This window comes from Protopterus annectens, chromosome 3.part0 (assembly GCF_019279795.1).
Source record: "Protopterus annectens isolate FY-2018-M chromosome 3.part0, PAN1.0, whole genome shotgun sequence".
Classification (NCBI taxonomy): Eukaryota; Metazoa; Chordata; order Ceratodontiformes; family Protopteridae; genus Protopterus; species Protopterus annectens.
Genome location: NC_056731.1, coordinates 446165976 through 446184555, shown reverse-complemented (window position 1 = coordinate 446184555; position 18580 = coordinate 446165976). Strand labels below are relative to the sequence as shown.

The following is an 18580-nucleotide window of genomic DNA, read 5'->3' as shown; positions in this document are numbered from 1 at the left end:
AAAAGGTGGAGTATTGCAAGTATGCCTCTCCTGACCCAAAGGGGTAGCAGCCAGAAGGAAGATTGACTGGCTCTGTGCTCAAAGAATTTTTCTCACCAACATCTCCAGATCATCTTCTGTAAGGCTTCTGGTACAGTGAGCGGACAATCCTGATGGAGATTTTGGCCTCTCTAAAAAAGGGGGAAGGAGCTCTGGAGGGAACTAGGTCAATTGAGGGGGAATATTTTGTTCTGGACAAAACTACCACATCCTCAGATCTGTGCGTCATATCAGAGAGAGTCTGATCCTATGCAAGTTTAATGATCCTATGCAAGTTTTATTTTTAGGCCCGTCAGATCCGAAGAGAGTCTGATCAGAGGATTGTTTCTTTATATGTCTCGGATCTGAGGATAAAGTCGGATCCGTAGATTTTGGTCTTTTCTTCTTAGGATCCGAGAGAACACATGGATCGCAAGAGACCTTTTCAAAGACTTCTCCTAAGACATAGAAGCAGCAGTGCTTGGAGAAGTGGAAAAAATGTTCTTAGATTTTTCTTTAGGAGCCCCAGACAAAGCCTCACTAAAAAGAGGACGGAAGTAAAGCCTTCAACATTAATTTGTTTTTGTGGTCAACCAGAGCCCTTGGGTTGAATACATGACAAATCGAATAATTTTCCTGGAGATGAAGGGGTCCAAGACAGTACATGCAAAGTGTATGAGCATCAGAAAAGGGTCATTTCTGACCACATTTTCCACACTTTTTAAACCCTACCTGGCTTGTATCTTTTTTCTGACATTTTAAGAAAATATTCTGACAGCTACTAAAAACACACAATAACAAATCAAACAATTACACTTTCCAAATAAATGTAAATTCTAAAGATTCAAATTGTAAAAGTTTTTTTTTTTTAATGAAAGGTAAAGAAGAGAAGAGCTACTAACAAAGGTACAATGATGAGCTTACAAGGGAAAGGGAGAAAGAAAATACTAACTACAGTATGTTACAGCTAGTACAAGAAAGGAAAATAAAAGGATATAAATGATCAAGGAAAAATAAAACGAAGGAAAAACAATTCACTTATCTAAACACAAGCTTGAGAGACTGGCAACCATGTTTTTCACTGGAAGATGCAAATGAGATCTGAGGTAATTGGGTTGGGGCATTCTGGGTAAGGGAGATGCTCCAGAGTCCTAAGTTGCCACGAGCGTTTGCAACGGCAGGGTTAGATCTGATGGCTTGGATCAGAACCCATTCAGTTGAAGACAGAATGAAAATAGACATCAGATCTCAGGTTTCTTCTTTAACCATTTCAACTTTTATCCAGTTACAATAAAAACGGTATCACAGTTGATGAAAAAAGAAAAATAACACTTAGCTCTCCTTCAGATAACGATGGTTCCCCTTTACCACTTGAAAGCAGAGATACAAAATTATTACCCACTATCACCTTGACTTTTACAGTGTTGTTCATCCTGAGGGGTAATAAAGTACTGAAGAAATATTTACTTTTTCTATCAAGAGCTTTTCAGAAATACAGAATTCCAGAACCAAGATCTTTCCTAGACCAATTATTATTATTATTATTATTACTACTACACCTAAAAATAAAAGTGCATTGAAACAAACCATATGGCTCTAAGTGTGGACTGAATCCATCTATGGTGTAAAATGATAAGGCTGGGAAACAAACAAAATGTATTATTAATTCTACCTTCCTCAGGACACATCACGCTAACACAATTTTAATTTGATATTAGATAAGCGGTCTTATTATCTCTACAGTACAAAGGCTTTTAAATCTGTAATCCAACTTCTACTAAATGATGAAGGCTAAAACAGATACTCATTCTGGCTGAACAAAAATTTGATGTCCAACGTTTAAACGCTAGTGTTCAACTAGATCGTCTTTACTTATTGCTGTTCCAGGTCAAAAATCCAAACCAAAAATGCTAAGCGAGCTTAAATTCTGACCAAACTCCTGACTAGTTAACTAAAATTAAGTCATGTCTCAGTGTTTCACGGTGTTAAGACAATTGGTGTGTGTGTGTGTGTGTGTGTGTGTGTGTGTGTGTGTGTGTGTGTGTGTGTGTGTGTGTGTGTGTGTGTGTGTATGTGTCAGTGTGAGTGTGAATGTATACATCTGCAAGTACACACACACACACCACACACACTTTCTTTCACAAATCTGTGCATTAGTTCACATGACTGAAAGCGTTCTAGCAAACATTTACCCAAAAAGTCCTGAAAATTTACATTTCATGGCTCAGTTCAGAAACTCAATACAAAGGTAAGGTTACACAGCCAGATGGTTTTGTTGCCACTTTTCAAAACACACTGCATAAGTCTTGCTGAAGCTATACAACTAGATTAAATATTATGGTATGACAGAGAATTACCAGAATCAGTCAAGACAGTTTTTATTCTCAGATCCTCTTTTAGTTAAGAAATTACATCCTATACTGCTCAAAATCTTTTACATACAAATATGTATTCAATGATATTTACTAAACAATGTCGGTTAGTTGCAAACATTATTTCAAATTCCAGGCAGGAGTTATAAAGTAGAAGATGACTCAGAACAACAATATAATTTTTGATTTAAATATTAAATCACAAAGCACATTCAGATAAATCAACAATATGTTATTTGCACTGGATGCAAGAATCACATCTGATTGTGCCCATGTCCCCTTTATATCTGAAGTTCTTAAAAAAAATAAATAAATAAATAAAATTTAAAAAAAAACATGCTTTTCCTACAAGTTTCACTCTACTTGTATCACAATTAATGGTAGAAACTCATCACTATTATCCTAGTACCAACCTATGAACCCAATTTCTACACAGACTAGGCAGATCTCTTTATTCCATCTTAACTTTTCTTTACTAAAATTCTACATGATCTTTTTACTAAAATTTGCATAATCTTTTAATAACAGGAATACAGTCTGTTAACATGGACATCAATAATTCATTGACGCTATTCTATTTTCTGACCCAGTAAATCTATCCCACATGCACTACAAGCCATTCAAAAGGTCACCAACAGTTGGGACTCCAGTATCTCCAATGCAACTTGGCCATACACAGGGAATATGCATTATGGCAAACAAATTCCAACACAGGGTTAGGGTAAACTCTGACAATTCCATTATACTTATTCCATACTAATTCTTTAAATATACAATATTACTTTCATACTTCGGTACTTGCGTATTATCGCAACCACATTTGCTGCATGAGAAGCAGCTCATTTCCAAGCCCTTCTTCTGCAGACATATGTTGGCAAAGTTACTGAAGTGTCTGCTATTACAGTGACTTTTATTTCAACACATTTAGCTGTATGGGGAAAATGAAAGACCACATATTTTACCGCTTTCAACTCACTCGATAATACGTAATTACTGGTAGCTCTGGACAGTCGTCCAGTTTGTAACCGCAATGTGTTAACATCTGTCCCTATTTTCGGGGACTTTGACGCACAGTTATTGTACAATTTCCACCGATTTCATCTAGTAACAAATTGGGAGGTATGCAAAGACTAGCAAAAACCAGCCACAGTGCTGTTACATCACTGACTGCAGTTGTTAAGGTGCCTTGATTGCTGACGGTGGTACTTGTCTTGTGTTTCTTTCATTTTATTCTTTACCTAGATACAGCACAGCAGTAATTAATCCATACAACACCCAAAGTAGATTCAGCCTGCAAATGTATATTTATTTTGACAATATTTAAAGGAAGATGGATCTCAAAAACACTTACAACCACATACACTGCACGTCAACACAACATGGGTTGAGTCGTTTACCGGAATTCTGACAGTTGGGGCTGCTGGTCTTTATCATATGGAAAGTCACATCTTTTATTATTGAAATCCCCCAAAACAGTCAGTAGTTAATATTTCAGTCAACATTAATTAGAAAACTTTCCCAGAAACTGGGCAACTGTGAAAAACCTATCACTGCTTCCTTACTATCGAGTGGTTCGCAATGTGGTTGCGATAATATGCAAGTACCCATACTTCTTACCGGAGAATAAATAATCTCAGTGCAAGTTTAAACAAGCTCTCTGATGTTGAGCTAAAAAAAATAAATAAAATGCCCAAAGCACCTGCAGTATCAACTAAATCACCAAACAGTGGGCTCAAAATATCAAAAACTTTCCATTTTTACACCATACCAAGACAGTTTAAACTCTTAGTATATCATGACACTAGTGTGGATTCTTATATCACACCTTTAAGATATTAACAATATGACCATTTTACTTAGATTCTTGCTATTAACTGACAACACACCTTTCAGAAACAACAGACTTCCTTCACTACTTTGGATGCCCACAATCTGATGAAAAATGTATGGTTACTTAAGAAGGTTAGATGGTTTAAACCACTTGGAGACCATCAAAATATTAAAATTAAAAATGAACCACTCAGGTGTGTACCTTTTCTGACATATAAACAATACCTGCATCATGTTATTAATAAAAAGGTTTCAATCCCTACATCAGTGTTACTGTGTGTGCAGAACCTCAAGACCAGTGCCACCTCCTACTTGTGAATCTAACACCCTGGCAGATGGGCCTTTTGGGGGTTGAAGTTTGCACTGAACCTATCACTATAGTGGAAGAATGTAAAGCCCCTGTAATCACGGCTGCACAAGTAAAGACTGCACTCTCCAAAGCCAAGAACACAGCATCCATGGGACCAGACAACATCCCAGGCTGCGTTCTGCATGAACTACAGAATGAACTGGCACTCCACCCAAGTACCATGTAAGATCATACCCTCACTTCAGGCTTTGTGCCTACCGAATGGCGCACAGTGACTGTTATCCCACTCCACAAAGGGGGAGCCCACCTCAGACCCCGGAAACTACCGCCCCATTAGCCTAACAAGCCTAGTCTGCAAGGCCATGGAATGTATCATCATCGAACTTATAAACAAAGACATTGGCAACCTCAAAACTCTGGACCCCACTCAGTTTAGGTTTGTAAAAGGTAGGTCATGTCTCCTAAACCAGAATGACTTCTTTGAAGCAGTCACCAGAGCCGTGGACGAGGGTAAGGTGGTGCACACAGCCTATCTTGACCTCGCCAAGGCTTTCGACACCATCCTCCACTCTGGAATTATAGATGAACTCTAACTAGACTGGGCATAAATCCCTATGTCACAAGATGGGTGGCCAACTGGCTCACTGACAGAACTCACACAGTGAAAGCAGCCAACTCCAAATCCAACTTCACACCAGTGACAAGTGGAGTACCACAGGGCTCAGTCCAGGGTCCTCTCCTGTTTGTCATCTACTTCTCAGAAGTCCAGGCTAATACAGCAGGTCTTTCACTAATGAAGTTTGCAGATGACTGCAAACTAGGTGCCATAACAGAATTGCCTAATGATGTGGACATTCTACAAAGAGGCCTCACTGAGACTAATGCTTGATGTCAAAGTCATGGCCTCGAGCTCAATGCCAAGAAGTGCGCTGTCATCCCCTTTGGGAAAAACACTGTACCCACGAACTACCACATAGGCAGTAGCCTACTAAATACCAAAAGTGTGATAAGAGACCTTGGGACACAGGCGGACAGTAATCTCTCCTTTGATAATCACATTGCCACAGCAGTCAGGAAATCCTTCCATGTGGCACACCTTATCACACAGAGGGGTTCACCTCTAGAAAAAAAAAACAATGAAAAGAAGAGGTCATTGTTCCTCTTTACTCATCCCTCATCAGACCCATTATAGAGTACAATGCCCCGTTTGGCATGTACCTCGCAAGACATCTACAACTAGAAAGGCCACAGAAATACCACACTAAGAGGATTACCGACCTCAAACAGATGTCATACGCAGACAGTCTCAGAAAACTCCAGCTTTACTCAGTCGCTTATCGCCTACTCAGAGGCGACCTCTGCCTAACATACAAAGTCATGTCAAACCCAGATCTGTTGGGCATGCTACACTTAAAGAAACCCCAATCCCTCTGAGCCACACTCCAGGGACCTAAACCTTGCCACCACAATAAACAGAACATGCTGGAGGAATAGATTCCTGTCCCAGAGGCTTCCCATGCTCTGGAACAGACTACCTATTCATGTTAAGCAAAGCTCCTCATCAGCCCTCTTTAAGAAAAATCTCAACAATTGGATGGGAAATAGGAAATTCACCCCAGGGATCACTTTTGAGGCTCTGCTAGACAGGGGGACTGGAAAACAACTTTCTAGGGTGGTGAAAGTCAAGGAACTGTTTTGGCTAGGCTTATATAGGCCCTAGGGCTGATAGACTAGTACCTACCTATGAACCTAGTATGCTGCTAAAGTTTTCTCAATTCCTGTGACAAATAAGATCAGTTTGGTTTCTCCCTGTCTGAGTTATTGGTTATCCTGGACAAAAGAAAGGAATGTCTTCCACGAAAAGGACAACAATCTGAAACAAAATGCTCTACCTTCCCCCCCCCCAAGTTCTTGAATCAACAAGCAATCCTTCATTATACCTGCCTAATAAAAATGTGATCTCTCCTCATGTTTTTCTAGGCCAATAATAAGTTTTCACAGTTAAGATCTACAATGCAATGAGCACTGAAATATTATAGTTATGTATGGGTCACTCATGTGGACATCACCGCATGTGATGCCACATCTTACTACATCACTGCAGCTGATTTTGTTTCCTTTTATCAGTCATCTATGCAATATTTTTAAATTCTGTATAGTATGCAACTGTTTTGATTAATGCCACACATTACATACTTATGGTCATAAAACAGATTCCTAGTATGGAATGTTGTTGGCACTGTTCATAATTCTACTGCAAGTCTTGCTTGTTTTTCCCTTGTTGGTACAGCAGCACAAGACTAAAGCCAAAAAATGTATCTGAAAATAATGAAATTGTGCTTACTACAAGTGTCAAATGCAAAACAGTGAAACAGCAGAGCCAGAAGAGGAGAACAATACTGCTGGTTTTATGCTATCAGGTGATGACTTATGACTTAACACTCTGCCTCCGTGTTATACGGAAAGAGTTAAAAAAAAAAAATTCAGACTATGGAGTACACAAGTCCACGGACCGTCAGGCAGCAATAACCACACCCAGAAAAGGAAGTCTTATGACAGGACAAAACATATTAGACATTAGGGTTAAAGATGGTTTCTCAAGAATTAGGGTAACCACAATCACCTTAAAAGCAGCTGGGGGAAAAAAAAAAAAAAAACACACAACTCTAGAGAGAATGAACTCCATATTTAGAAGATAACAGAGTCAAACATATACAGGCTAATTAGCAATGTACACGGGCAAGGGTCCACATTTGACACCACAGTCAAAGAATTCATTATGGCTGGAAATATCAAACACTAACTATAAAAACTAAATCCTGCAAGATACTGCTGAAGTGACTAACTATGAATGCTTATATTTTTCCAAAAATTATCCTTCATTTACTTGTGTACTAACTACAAGGACTGACTGCACTTACTACTGGGTGTGAAGCGCAAAATAAAATCTACTTCAATTATGAAAATTAGTTTCTGCTTACAAAGACATTCAGACCACATACAGTACACTGTTTACATACAAGAGACGGACTTTGCATATACACTCAGTGAATTTGTTATCATAGACTGTTGAAGCAGCACAGATAGGTATAACTAAAACTACATCCCCTCGAGTCACAAAGGGTTTACTTTAAGAAACATGACTGAAGGCCCACAGAGACCAGGAGAAGCAGAATGATTTTTGTTTAAAAACAACAAAACAGTAAGTAGGTGGTGATTCAAGGAAAGCCATCATCACTACTTTGCTTAGGACATGACTATGTACAGAGCATGCCCCTATCCTTTGTGAATGTCCTTTACATCACTTTCATAGGCAAGACTGTGGATAAACATATGGCTATAAACCATTTTTTTTAATATTTGCCATTTATTTCTAGCATGTTAAACTACACAAGTCCATTTTTCAGGAGCGATTCTGTGAGCACTGCCTGTTTAAGTGACTTACTCAGTCACACTGTATACAAATAGAGATAGAAGGAATCAAACCCAGTACCCTTGACTACAGGATGCAGCTTGTTAACAGCTCAGTGCCTTAATCCTCTACTTTAACTTATTTTTGTCCAACTACTATTGATAATCCACAGTGCACTCAAGCAACATAAATAGAGTTATAAAACCAATGGATAACGCCGACTGTACCAACATTGCTCAGTTTCACAGTCGATCTTCTCTCACTCCTAACTAAACATACCCTGATTTACATGTAGACAGCTGACGGTCCACATTTCTCCTAACATTTCGTCAGCACTCAATTTCTGCCTCATGGTGTATGGGAGCATACCATCCCACGGCCACTGTCTTAATTCACTAGACATAAATCTTTATTCCCTACACATTTTCTAGCTCCTTACAATCTGCTGTAACTGTTTATACTATTCATCAAGGCATCGCTTGCAGATTTATTTAAATAGCATCCTACATTTGTCCGTAGGTAAATTAGATCACCATTGCTTAAAGAACATTTGAAGCAACATCTCAAGGACTCCTGCCTCTGCTCCTGTACCAACACTCTCAGCTAGTCCCAACTGGGGTAGGCTCCTACACACCTATCACTTTAATGCTGTAATGCACTAACAAACACAGCAACACTAAGTCAGGTTACCATACAGACTTGAGTTGGTCCCAAAACAGGAATTCTGTGGGTGATCTCTACCATGTTCTGCAGTCACAGTGTACTACCAGCAGACTATAGATGCAAGTAAAGTAGGAAACAGGGGTGAAGATCATAAAACAGGAAATACATACATAAATAAAATAATGCATTTAATGGTTTCCAATAAATTAGCATATACAACCTTCTGCTCTTCTGATTTCATATTATCCACCCTTCACCTGTACTTGCATCTGCAATCTGCTGTTGGTACTCATTCGGGAGGTGAATGCAGAACACAGAGATTCTCAAATTATACTTAAGTGGAAGTTATACAAAGACGTTCCCACAGTGTATCTAGCTGCTATAACAAAATATATTCCACATTACAAACATACTGGGTTTTATGAAGAATAGGGATAAAAAATAATACTACAGATTGAATGTTTTGAAAGTAGTGATGAATATGAATAACTTAACAGATCAACAATTATATATGCAAGTTAAGGAACAGGGTAAGAGAAAAAAATACAACACTAGTTCTATCCAAGAGAAAAAAAAGAAATACCAGAACCGCTAAGATCTATTACAACATGTGATCTTAGTTTTAAAAATAAGTTTATCAAAGTTATATACCTTAATTTTATGTAATAAAAAACAAAAGAAAGGATTACTGAAATGTCTTATAAGCAAGTAAGCTTTAGTGTTTAAAAGGAAGGAAGAAAGAAAAATAAATAATTTAAATTTGGATAGCAGTAACTTTAACTTCCAATTTGTATTGGAATATCTTTAGAAGGAATTATAAATAACATTTTCAATGCACCTTAAAGTTCTAAAAACATATAACAAGTTATTTATGGTATGATACCAATTACTCTCACTAGGGGTAATATACAATTATTGACCATGAAATGGCAAGGCCAATCTTACACCAAATGGGATAGGTTAATTCAAGCACCACAAGGGAAACTGGCTAGGCTTAAAATGTTCCACTAGGGCAGGTAGCCTAATACTTGCGTAGGAACCCATGACATTTAACGAAAAAATAATTAAGTTACAGTTTCCAGGTAAAATAAGCAGGGACTGTTAAAGTCTGTCTAGGAGCCAGTATCTTACAAACTGATTTTTTTTTTAGCGAATCACTTTGATAATGCTGTCACAGAAGAAAAAGTATACATTAATTCATGGTATAAAATGCACAAAAATTCAAGACACCTGCATATGTCCACAAAGAGAAGATAATAAAAAGGAAAAAGTAACATGGATATTAGCAGTAACCTTGGCTGAAAACCCAGATTAAGTCACTGTGATGGCTACCATCGCGACTTCCAGGCAGAATTAATTATAAACCAATAAAAATGCTTTAACTGATGCAAAACAGAAATACTGCACAGATGGTTTGCCCTTCGAAATCACACATGGTCAATATTAGACTTTTTACCTATGCTACAAAATACTGGCTGTTAAGGCTTAGATGGTGGGATGAACCAAGGCTAGGACTGACAGCTCTAAGAAGTACTATTTCATGACTGTATAATACTCCTATAAACATAAAGCCTTGTCCGTCCGAATCTTATAAAAAGGTGTGAGAGCAGGAATTGAACAGGTCTATGAGCCTGGAATGCTGTTAGCTAGTTCCTCCACCAAGATATGCTACAAGGTCCACCAATTTACATTTTTTTGGTTGGCAGTGTGTTTTTAAATATTTATATATCCCACCTAGTCTGGCTTATATTTCTGGCTGTATGTCGCTTATATGTTGGAGATGGGGGGGAGGGGTACTATGACACCCCTCCTCTTAGCCAGTAATCAACGTGCCGGAATCCTCACCAGTGAGGGACATTCACGTGGAACAAACATAGATGCACAGTATTTCCAGATGCAGCTCTCTGCACAAAACACAATTTCCCTTAAGAACACACTCAGTCTGGGTTTCCCTCTCTCGTTCCAGGCCCCCAATAAGACTCCCCATTGGCACAGCTATAGAGTTGAGGCCTCAGCCAAGTGTCCCAGACCAAGTCCTCCACCACTCTCTCTGTGAAACCAGTGCTCTGTGTCCCTGCTCCAAGCAGCTGACACACGCACTCTTTTGAGGTTTGATTTTCTCAGACAGACACACACAACAACACACACACACACACACACACACACACACACACACACACACACACACACACACACACACACACACACACTTGGAAAGGCTGGCACAGATTTACTGGCTATGCCCCTCTGCCTAGACTATAAGGTAGTTACTGCCACCAGGACACTCCAAAGCCAATACTCTAAGGCTCTTACAAGGCTATCCAATTATACTCAGTGAAATTAACATCAATACAAATGGTAACGTTGACCAAACACAGCACGGCTTTCACGAGCAGCCACAGTGTCACCAAATAAATAGAAGTATTCTCAAAGGTTACAATTCAAAGGTTAAATGACAAGTTACAATGTTTGTTTGTGTCTTTTGGCTTTTCCCGGTTAGGGGTCGCCACAGCGGAACTCCAGTCCGCTAATGACTGGCAGTTGATTTTTATGTACCGGCTTGCCAGGCCTGACGCACAACCTTCAACGAAGGTACGCCCATTCACGCATGTCTCCACGCAGAAGACGCGCTAGCTGAGAATCAAACCAGACAACGTCTTACTGTGAGGCGACAACGCTACCGCAGCACCACCACTGCAGTATATTCGACAAGTTTAAATACATTTAATAATAAATACTAAAGAATGTGAAAATACTGAATATCTATTTACAATAGATACCAGAATTTCATTCACAGGAAATATTAAAAACAACACAGATACAGAAAAACAGTACTCAACTAATCTCATTATATTCTCCTGACTGATCTAAAGAATTACTATTCCTGGTTACTTAAAAAAGCAAGGATAGATGAAGTGGACGAGACATCCTTTTATGTCAAGTTCCAAAAAACAGGCTACTCTAATACTTCTGTCGCATCTGGTATTAAAGCACCAGTTCAGTCCTGGATTACACAATGACATCACATTCATCTGGTCATCTGACTTTGGTTCCTATACTACCCACCCTTTACTAAAAGCTGAACCAGAATTTCGCACACATGTGCCATAATACACAGACACAGAGCTTTGCTAAGATCTGTTGCAGCTTCTGGAAGTCATAAAACAATTTCAAACTTCCACTCTTCTACAGTAGCAATTAGTTCACCCACAAGGACAATACAGAAGGCTTCCTAATCCTTGCTTTCACATACATTTTGTCTCGGGCTGCAATCAGAACTGTAAGACACAGTCTTTATGGCCTACTATGTAATTTAATTTCAGGCTAATTTTTCAAAGTTAGTTGGACTGAGATAAATCTCTTTCTTCCAGTACCCTCTGTTACAATACACTCATTTTAAGAGTTACCATACAGCCTGCCATACAGATACACTTCTTTTTCTCTCCAGCAGGACCCACTGTTGGTACTTTTTTTTTTTTTTTTTAAGCAACTTTACAAATACATTTTCAACACAAGCCCATGTAGAAATCAGTTTGATGTACAAATGACATACAATTCTTCATAAAACTCCAGTTAACTATGCTAGCATATGTTACACGTCTACTGCCCTACTTCTCCTGGCATAGCTACCAATACCTCACATCGCCACAGGTACATGGACGCATGTATTCTGGGAATGTCCTGAACTTGTTACCATTCAGGAAGCATGACAAAAACTATAATTAGACAAATCCATTCAGGAAATGTGAATGAAACTATGGCCTAGTTTGGTTAGGCTTACATCCCCTCCATTTCTTATAGGTTGTCTCTCCAACTTCACTTTACCAAACCCAGAAAGAGACTATAACTACATCTTGGAAATAAAAGGGTCCTCCTGAAGTTAAAGTTAAGAGGTTGTTTATGAAGAGGCTTGGGATTTAGAAATCAAGTTTGAGAATAAGTTGATAACAGCAAAAATGGTTTTCAAATGGGCAATATGCCAGAAACTAGGAGGACAATAAAAGTTTTTCAAAACCTTGTTCTTCTTATTCTCTTTTTCCTCCCAATGATAAAGCCTGGACTCAAGTTTATTTTTATATCTCATTAAGAATTACTTAAAGCCATGGAATTGCTAAATTTAGTTCAGCACACAAAGCAAGGATAACATTTTATTTTGCCACATCTCCAGATTCTATAGTGATGAAATATGAAATATTGTATTACTTACAAGATAAGAAGCTACACAGTAAATTTGTTGGTATTAACAAAACAAAAAAGAAAAAAAACACTCCATATTTAGTTAACTGTTACTATTGTACTTACATGGGCATTAATGAAATTGTGTTCCAAGGGGGAAAAACTGCAAGTAACCACGTTAACCAAACCTCATTATCTTGCACTTCACCCCTCTTCAATCTATTAGCCTACACTCACCTTGTGACTTTCCAAACACCCTCTGTATATGCCAGAGAGCTGCCCTGCCAGGCAATCATCAAACTTGTACACAACTCACCTGGTATTAGACAAACTAAAACTGAATATTATACATAAGTGAAAAGTGGATGTTTAAGAAAAGGAAGGAACAAATTAAATAGACAAACGGAATTTGTGAAAACAATACAAGCTGAGTAATGATCAGAAGTGAAATTTAAAGGAAAGGAGGACTTCAGCAATTTCTGTAACTCTGGAATAAGTTATTTATTTATTTATTTATTTTTTAAAGAAAATATACATACAGCACAGAACTAAAAATCCTTACAAAAAGTTTTTTCTATAACTTTATTTGTACCCATGTCTAAACTGTGTGAATTTAATAAAGCTGTTCAAAAAAAAAATCAGAAATTCATAATGGTGACTGTCTATATTCAGGTTCTGCAAAACTGGAGACCCACTCCCAACAAACAGGAGAAACAGACCATCCCATCAAAAATTAAAAATCTCAAGATAAACATACCTAGTACAAAAATGGTCCTGCAAATTAACAACCCAACTGCCTCTTCTTCAAAATCTCATCCCATACACACAACTGAAAATCTCAGTAAAACTGTATTAATAAAATGGTCCTGCTCTTGTACAAATCCCAATATTAAGACCCCTTCGATACAGTTTTATCTCCTATTTACAGGTCTCTGGTTAACTTTAACAGTTTAGTTAAAATATGAATATGCCTCATTTCTGTCTGTGTACTAAATTTAAAATCTGACTATATACATAGCTTTAATAAATAATGCTGAAGTTTGTATAAAAAGAAGTTAATGTACCTACCATAACGTTCAATGTTAGTTGTCTTCTTCTCGCCTTCTTTCTTGCTGGTTGGGTTCAGAGCTGATCCTCGGCTCCGACTCGGCCATCCTCAAAAGCTCAAGAGCTGCTTACTGGCTCGAGGCCCCCCCTATATCCCATGATGCCTGGCGCTAGATACCCAGATCTCGTTTGGTAAGTCTAACTGCAGACATAATAATAAAGGAATCCTATCCTAGAATGCATAAACCCTACTGGAGAGACTACTAGTCAGAAGGGAATAGCCAGAGAAGACTCAGCCAGTGCAAAATCAAGAAGAACTCTTCTCGGTCTACTAGGATAGGGGGATGGAGGGTGGGACGCAAGAAAGAAGGCGAGAAGAAGACAACTAACATGGAACATTATGGTAGGTACATAACTTCTTTATGTTAAGTTGTCTATCTCGCCTTCATTCTTGCTGGTTGGGACAGTGTCCCTAGCACCTAAAATCCTGGGTCGCTCATCGGAAAAGACTCTTCAGAACAGTGGAACCAAAATCAGCTCTGCTCCTGGAAACCAAATACAACTTGTAATGCGAAATGAAAGTATGTGGGTTGGCCCATGTAGCCACAGCACAAACAGATTCCATGGACAACCTAGCCTGAAAAGCCACCGAAGTGGCTAAAGCTCTGGTGGAGTGACCTTTTGGTTTGACTGGTAATTCTTTATTCCTGAGTTGGTATATGAATGTGATGATAGAAGACAACCACCTGGATAAGGTTACCTTGGAGACCAGAAGACCTTGTTTACCTACTGCATAAGACAGGAACAGTTGATGTGATTTTCTAATGTCTTTGTTTCTATGTAAATAAAAGCGTAGTTGCCTGTGAACATCTAACTGACGTAACTTATACTCCGTCCTGTTGGAGTGGTTAGGGAAAAACACAGGAAGGTCTACGAACTGATTCAAGTTACTCTCTGAAGAGACCTTAGGAAGGATTAGTCCTAAGAGCAACCCTGTCATTGTGGAACAAGAGGTATGGGGGACGGATAGAAAGAGCCTGTAGTTCCAAAACTCTTCTGGCTGAAGTAATAGCTACCAGAAAAGGGGTTTTCCAAGATAAGAACTTCAGTGAACAAGAAGCTGCAGGTTCGAAAGGGGGCAAAATTAGCAAAGCTAAAATCAAATTTAGATACCACAGTGGTGGAGGATCTCTCACTGGGGGCCTAAGCAGAGTGGTTCCTTTGAGAAAGGCTTTACAAAGCTTATGGGACATGATATTGTTTTCCGACAGGCCAATGTGAAAATTTGAAATTGTCGCTAACTGAACTCTAATTGTAGCGGAAGCGGACCCAGCATGGAAGAGCTCCACGAGAAATTCCAAAATGGAGTGTACGGGGGCTGAAAAGGGGTCTATACTTTTTGCCTCTGCCCGGGAAGAAAAACGTTTCCACTTACTAGCGTAAGTTTTTCTGGTCTTAGACTTGTGTGATGACAAAAGGATTTCGCGCACAGAGGGGGAGATATCTGGGAGCCTGGCTAAGGTTGGAAGTGGAGCAACCAAGCTGTGAGCTGGAGAGAGTGCAGGGATTGGTGCAGCCCGCCCGACTGATGAATCAGTAGGTCTGGAACTAGTTCCAAGAGTCCAAGGCTGTTCGAGAAGATAGCGATGCAGGAACGGAAACCATATTTGTCGAGGCCAGTAAGGAGCAATGAGGATCGTTTTGCAACCCAAAACTGTAGCCTTCTGAATTAGCTTCGGTATGAGGGAATGCATAAAGAAGTCTAAACTAACGACTAATTCTACACTAACAAATTACAGTTTTGACAAGAAAAATACAACAATAATAAAGCTTATACGACCTGAGCCAGTAGAACAACCTCGCAGCAGAAGTGGCAAACGAGATCTGGGCATCTAGCGTCAGGCATCATGGGATATAGGGGGGGCCTCGAGCCAGTAAGCAGCTCTCGAGCTTTTGAAGATGGCCGAGTCGGAGCTGAGGATCGGCTCCGAACCCAACCAGCAACAATGAAGGCTTGATAGACAACCTAACATATGCATGTTAACTTAATATATTTTGTACTACTTTGTGTATATAACACTACACACATTGAGCTTAACATATATCACACACACACTACACTAGTGTACTGTACACTTACACTGCTTGCTCATGCTAATTAGATGGGCAAATTCATGCAATGGGGAGCTTTTCTTCCTGGGCACTGAAAAAGGGCCTTTGTCCAGTTGAATTTTCACAGAAATCAAATGGAAATAAATAACCAAGATACTTTAAAGCAAAGGAATACAATAAATAAATAAATCAAAACCATTCCACCAACTGGACACAATCCAAGAACCAAAATTTATGTGACTACTTGTAAGTGTAAATGAGTTCTTTGTAGCATAACAGCAAAGTGTATGTAATGGAACCTCATCTCTCTCTCTCTCTCTCTCTCATTACTTGAGACAGGCAAAGGAAATTCACATGGAAATTTGCAAGGTACAAAACTGCACAGATTTGTAAATACAGCTTTTACCTATTGAAAATGTTAGTCTCAGCAATCAGATTTTGAAGTCCACATCATAAATAAAAGCATAGTTTTCAAATATTGTTAAAAATGCCTGTTTGAGATACAAAAAATGTCAAAATGTAACAGGAGTTATACCATACTGAAAATGTAAGTACTGAAGTGCTGCATTATCATGGTGCAGTTTAAAACATGCAAATTTTCAGAGAAGCTACAAGACTCTCAACTTACAAAATAACATGTTCACATCCAGCCTGAATACATTTTGTAAACAAAACTCTGAAGTCAGCATAAAATTAGGAGAAGTGTCTCAGAATCAAAACGGGAATACATTTTGCATTAGGCAACTAAACACAGACCATTCTGCTTTATTTACAGACTACTTACAGGACAATAACCTATTAAAATATGTAGTCTACAGTAGAATCCCATTCTCAAGCTTTTCACAAAACTACAAAAATCACACCACCAAAGAACATGTTCATATACACAAACAGTATGAAGACTGGTAAAACTTTAAAAACTTTGTTTTTCTCAAGCAGTCTACAAATTTGGAAAAACATGAAACTAGTCTTAAAAATCTGTGTTCACAAAAACGGAGGACTAGTCTTATTAAATAACTCCCCATGTCAGCAGAAATGATGCTTGTTTTTACACATCATGTTCAAAAACTAAAAGTAAGAATAGCAGATTTCCTTAACATGTATAAGCACACATCCGGGAAAGTCTTGGTATCGATATCACTGTCATAACAAGGTTTAAACACTTCTTATTAAGACTAACTTTTGAAGTAAAAAATGGGCTCAAGTTCACAATTCTGTTATACATAATGTTAACTATCACAATCCATGCGGGAAAGAGCACAGCAGTTTTTTCCCAACTCAACAATTTACAAAAATGTACAGGACAGATCTTAAATAATTTCATAGAAAATCATCCTCCAAGTCCTTTTGCTAAAAATGTTGTCCAAGTCACGTATCATTTCAACCGCCCACCACACATAATACAGTAGACTTTAACAAATTCAGGGCATCACAAAAACCTGCCCGTCTTTCCTTCTATGCCAGTTCAATTAACAGAAAAAATAACAATTATACCATGATCCCCCCAAAACGTGCACGCTGATTGGCCAGCGTGCCCGTTGTAAATAGAGTTATACTAATGGAAAAAGGTCCGTCGCCGGACTTTTTCCATTAGTATAACTTCGCTTAAACACTGTCTCGCTATGTTAAATGGGTTTAACATGGCGAGAGTTTAAAATAAGCAGCGGAGATCTCCGTTGCTTATTTTAACTGTCTCGCTATGTTAAGCGATTTAACATAGCGAGTGCAAACAACGGAGACAAGCTCTCCGTTGCTTTTTGTCTCGCTATGTTAAATGAGTTTAACATGGCGAGACATAAAAGCAACGGAGATCTTGCTTTCTCCGTTGCTTTTGCCCACAGCTCTGATGTACTGCGCAGAACTGCCGCGGATGCCAGACATCTGCGGAAGTGCAGTAAACAGGCATTATACTATGCCATTATTTAAGAAAAGTAATAGTTTCTTTTCTTAAATAATGTCATGATATAATAGCAATAACCCACTTCTGGGTGTGGGTAAATTTAGCATTACCCACACCCAGGCGTGGGTTATTGCTATATCAAACCACCTGCTGGTACATATTTGATTCTTGCAAAACATCTTATGACCTAGAGTGCAGACAACTGGTCCACGTCCAAGTTTTTTTTCAGACTCTTTCAGAGGTTGCCTACTTCAAAACCAAAAAATAAGATATCCCTTAGATATTAACATTACTTTGGCCATCACTACACAAAAAGTCTTCAGGCATTTGTAATAAATCAAATGCTGATTACTTTGAATTTGCATTGTTTTTGTTCTGCTGATTAACACAATTACACATGCATTGAAGATTACCCTTCTACAGTCAGAGTCAAGATTACATAAAGACTTATCTTTTGAACAGTTGACTTTATATGCACACATTTTTAGACATCCACATTCCCTAGGAAATGACCTGGCCAGTTCAAAAAATGCAGTCTAACCAAGCAGGCTTAATGTTCGCTAAAATTTGTGGGTGCACCTGTTTTCTAATTATAAAGATAATGAAAAACATATTTAAAATCAACTTTTTATCCCCTTAAGAGAAACCATGACCGGCACTAAATATCATATTCAACATATGCCAAACTTTCATAAGGGAATGACAGATAGCTCTGTTTCAACATCACAAACACAACTATA

At 38.5% G+C, this 18580-nt stretch overlaps 1 protein-coding gene across 2 annotated transcripts in view; it reads right to left on the bottom strand.

The window, feature by feature from the left end:
• Positions 1-18580, bottom strand: part of CUL1 (cullin 1) — a 3347782-nt gene that overhangs the window by 3328102 nt on the left and 1100 nt on the right. The gene's annotated exons all lie outside the window — the stretch shown is intronic.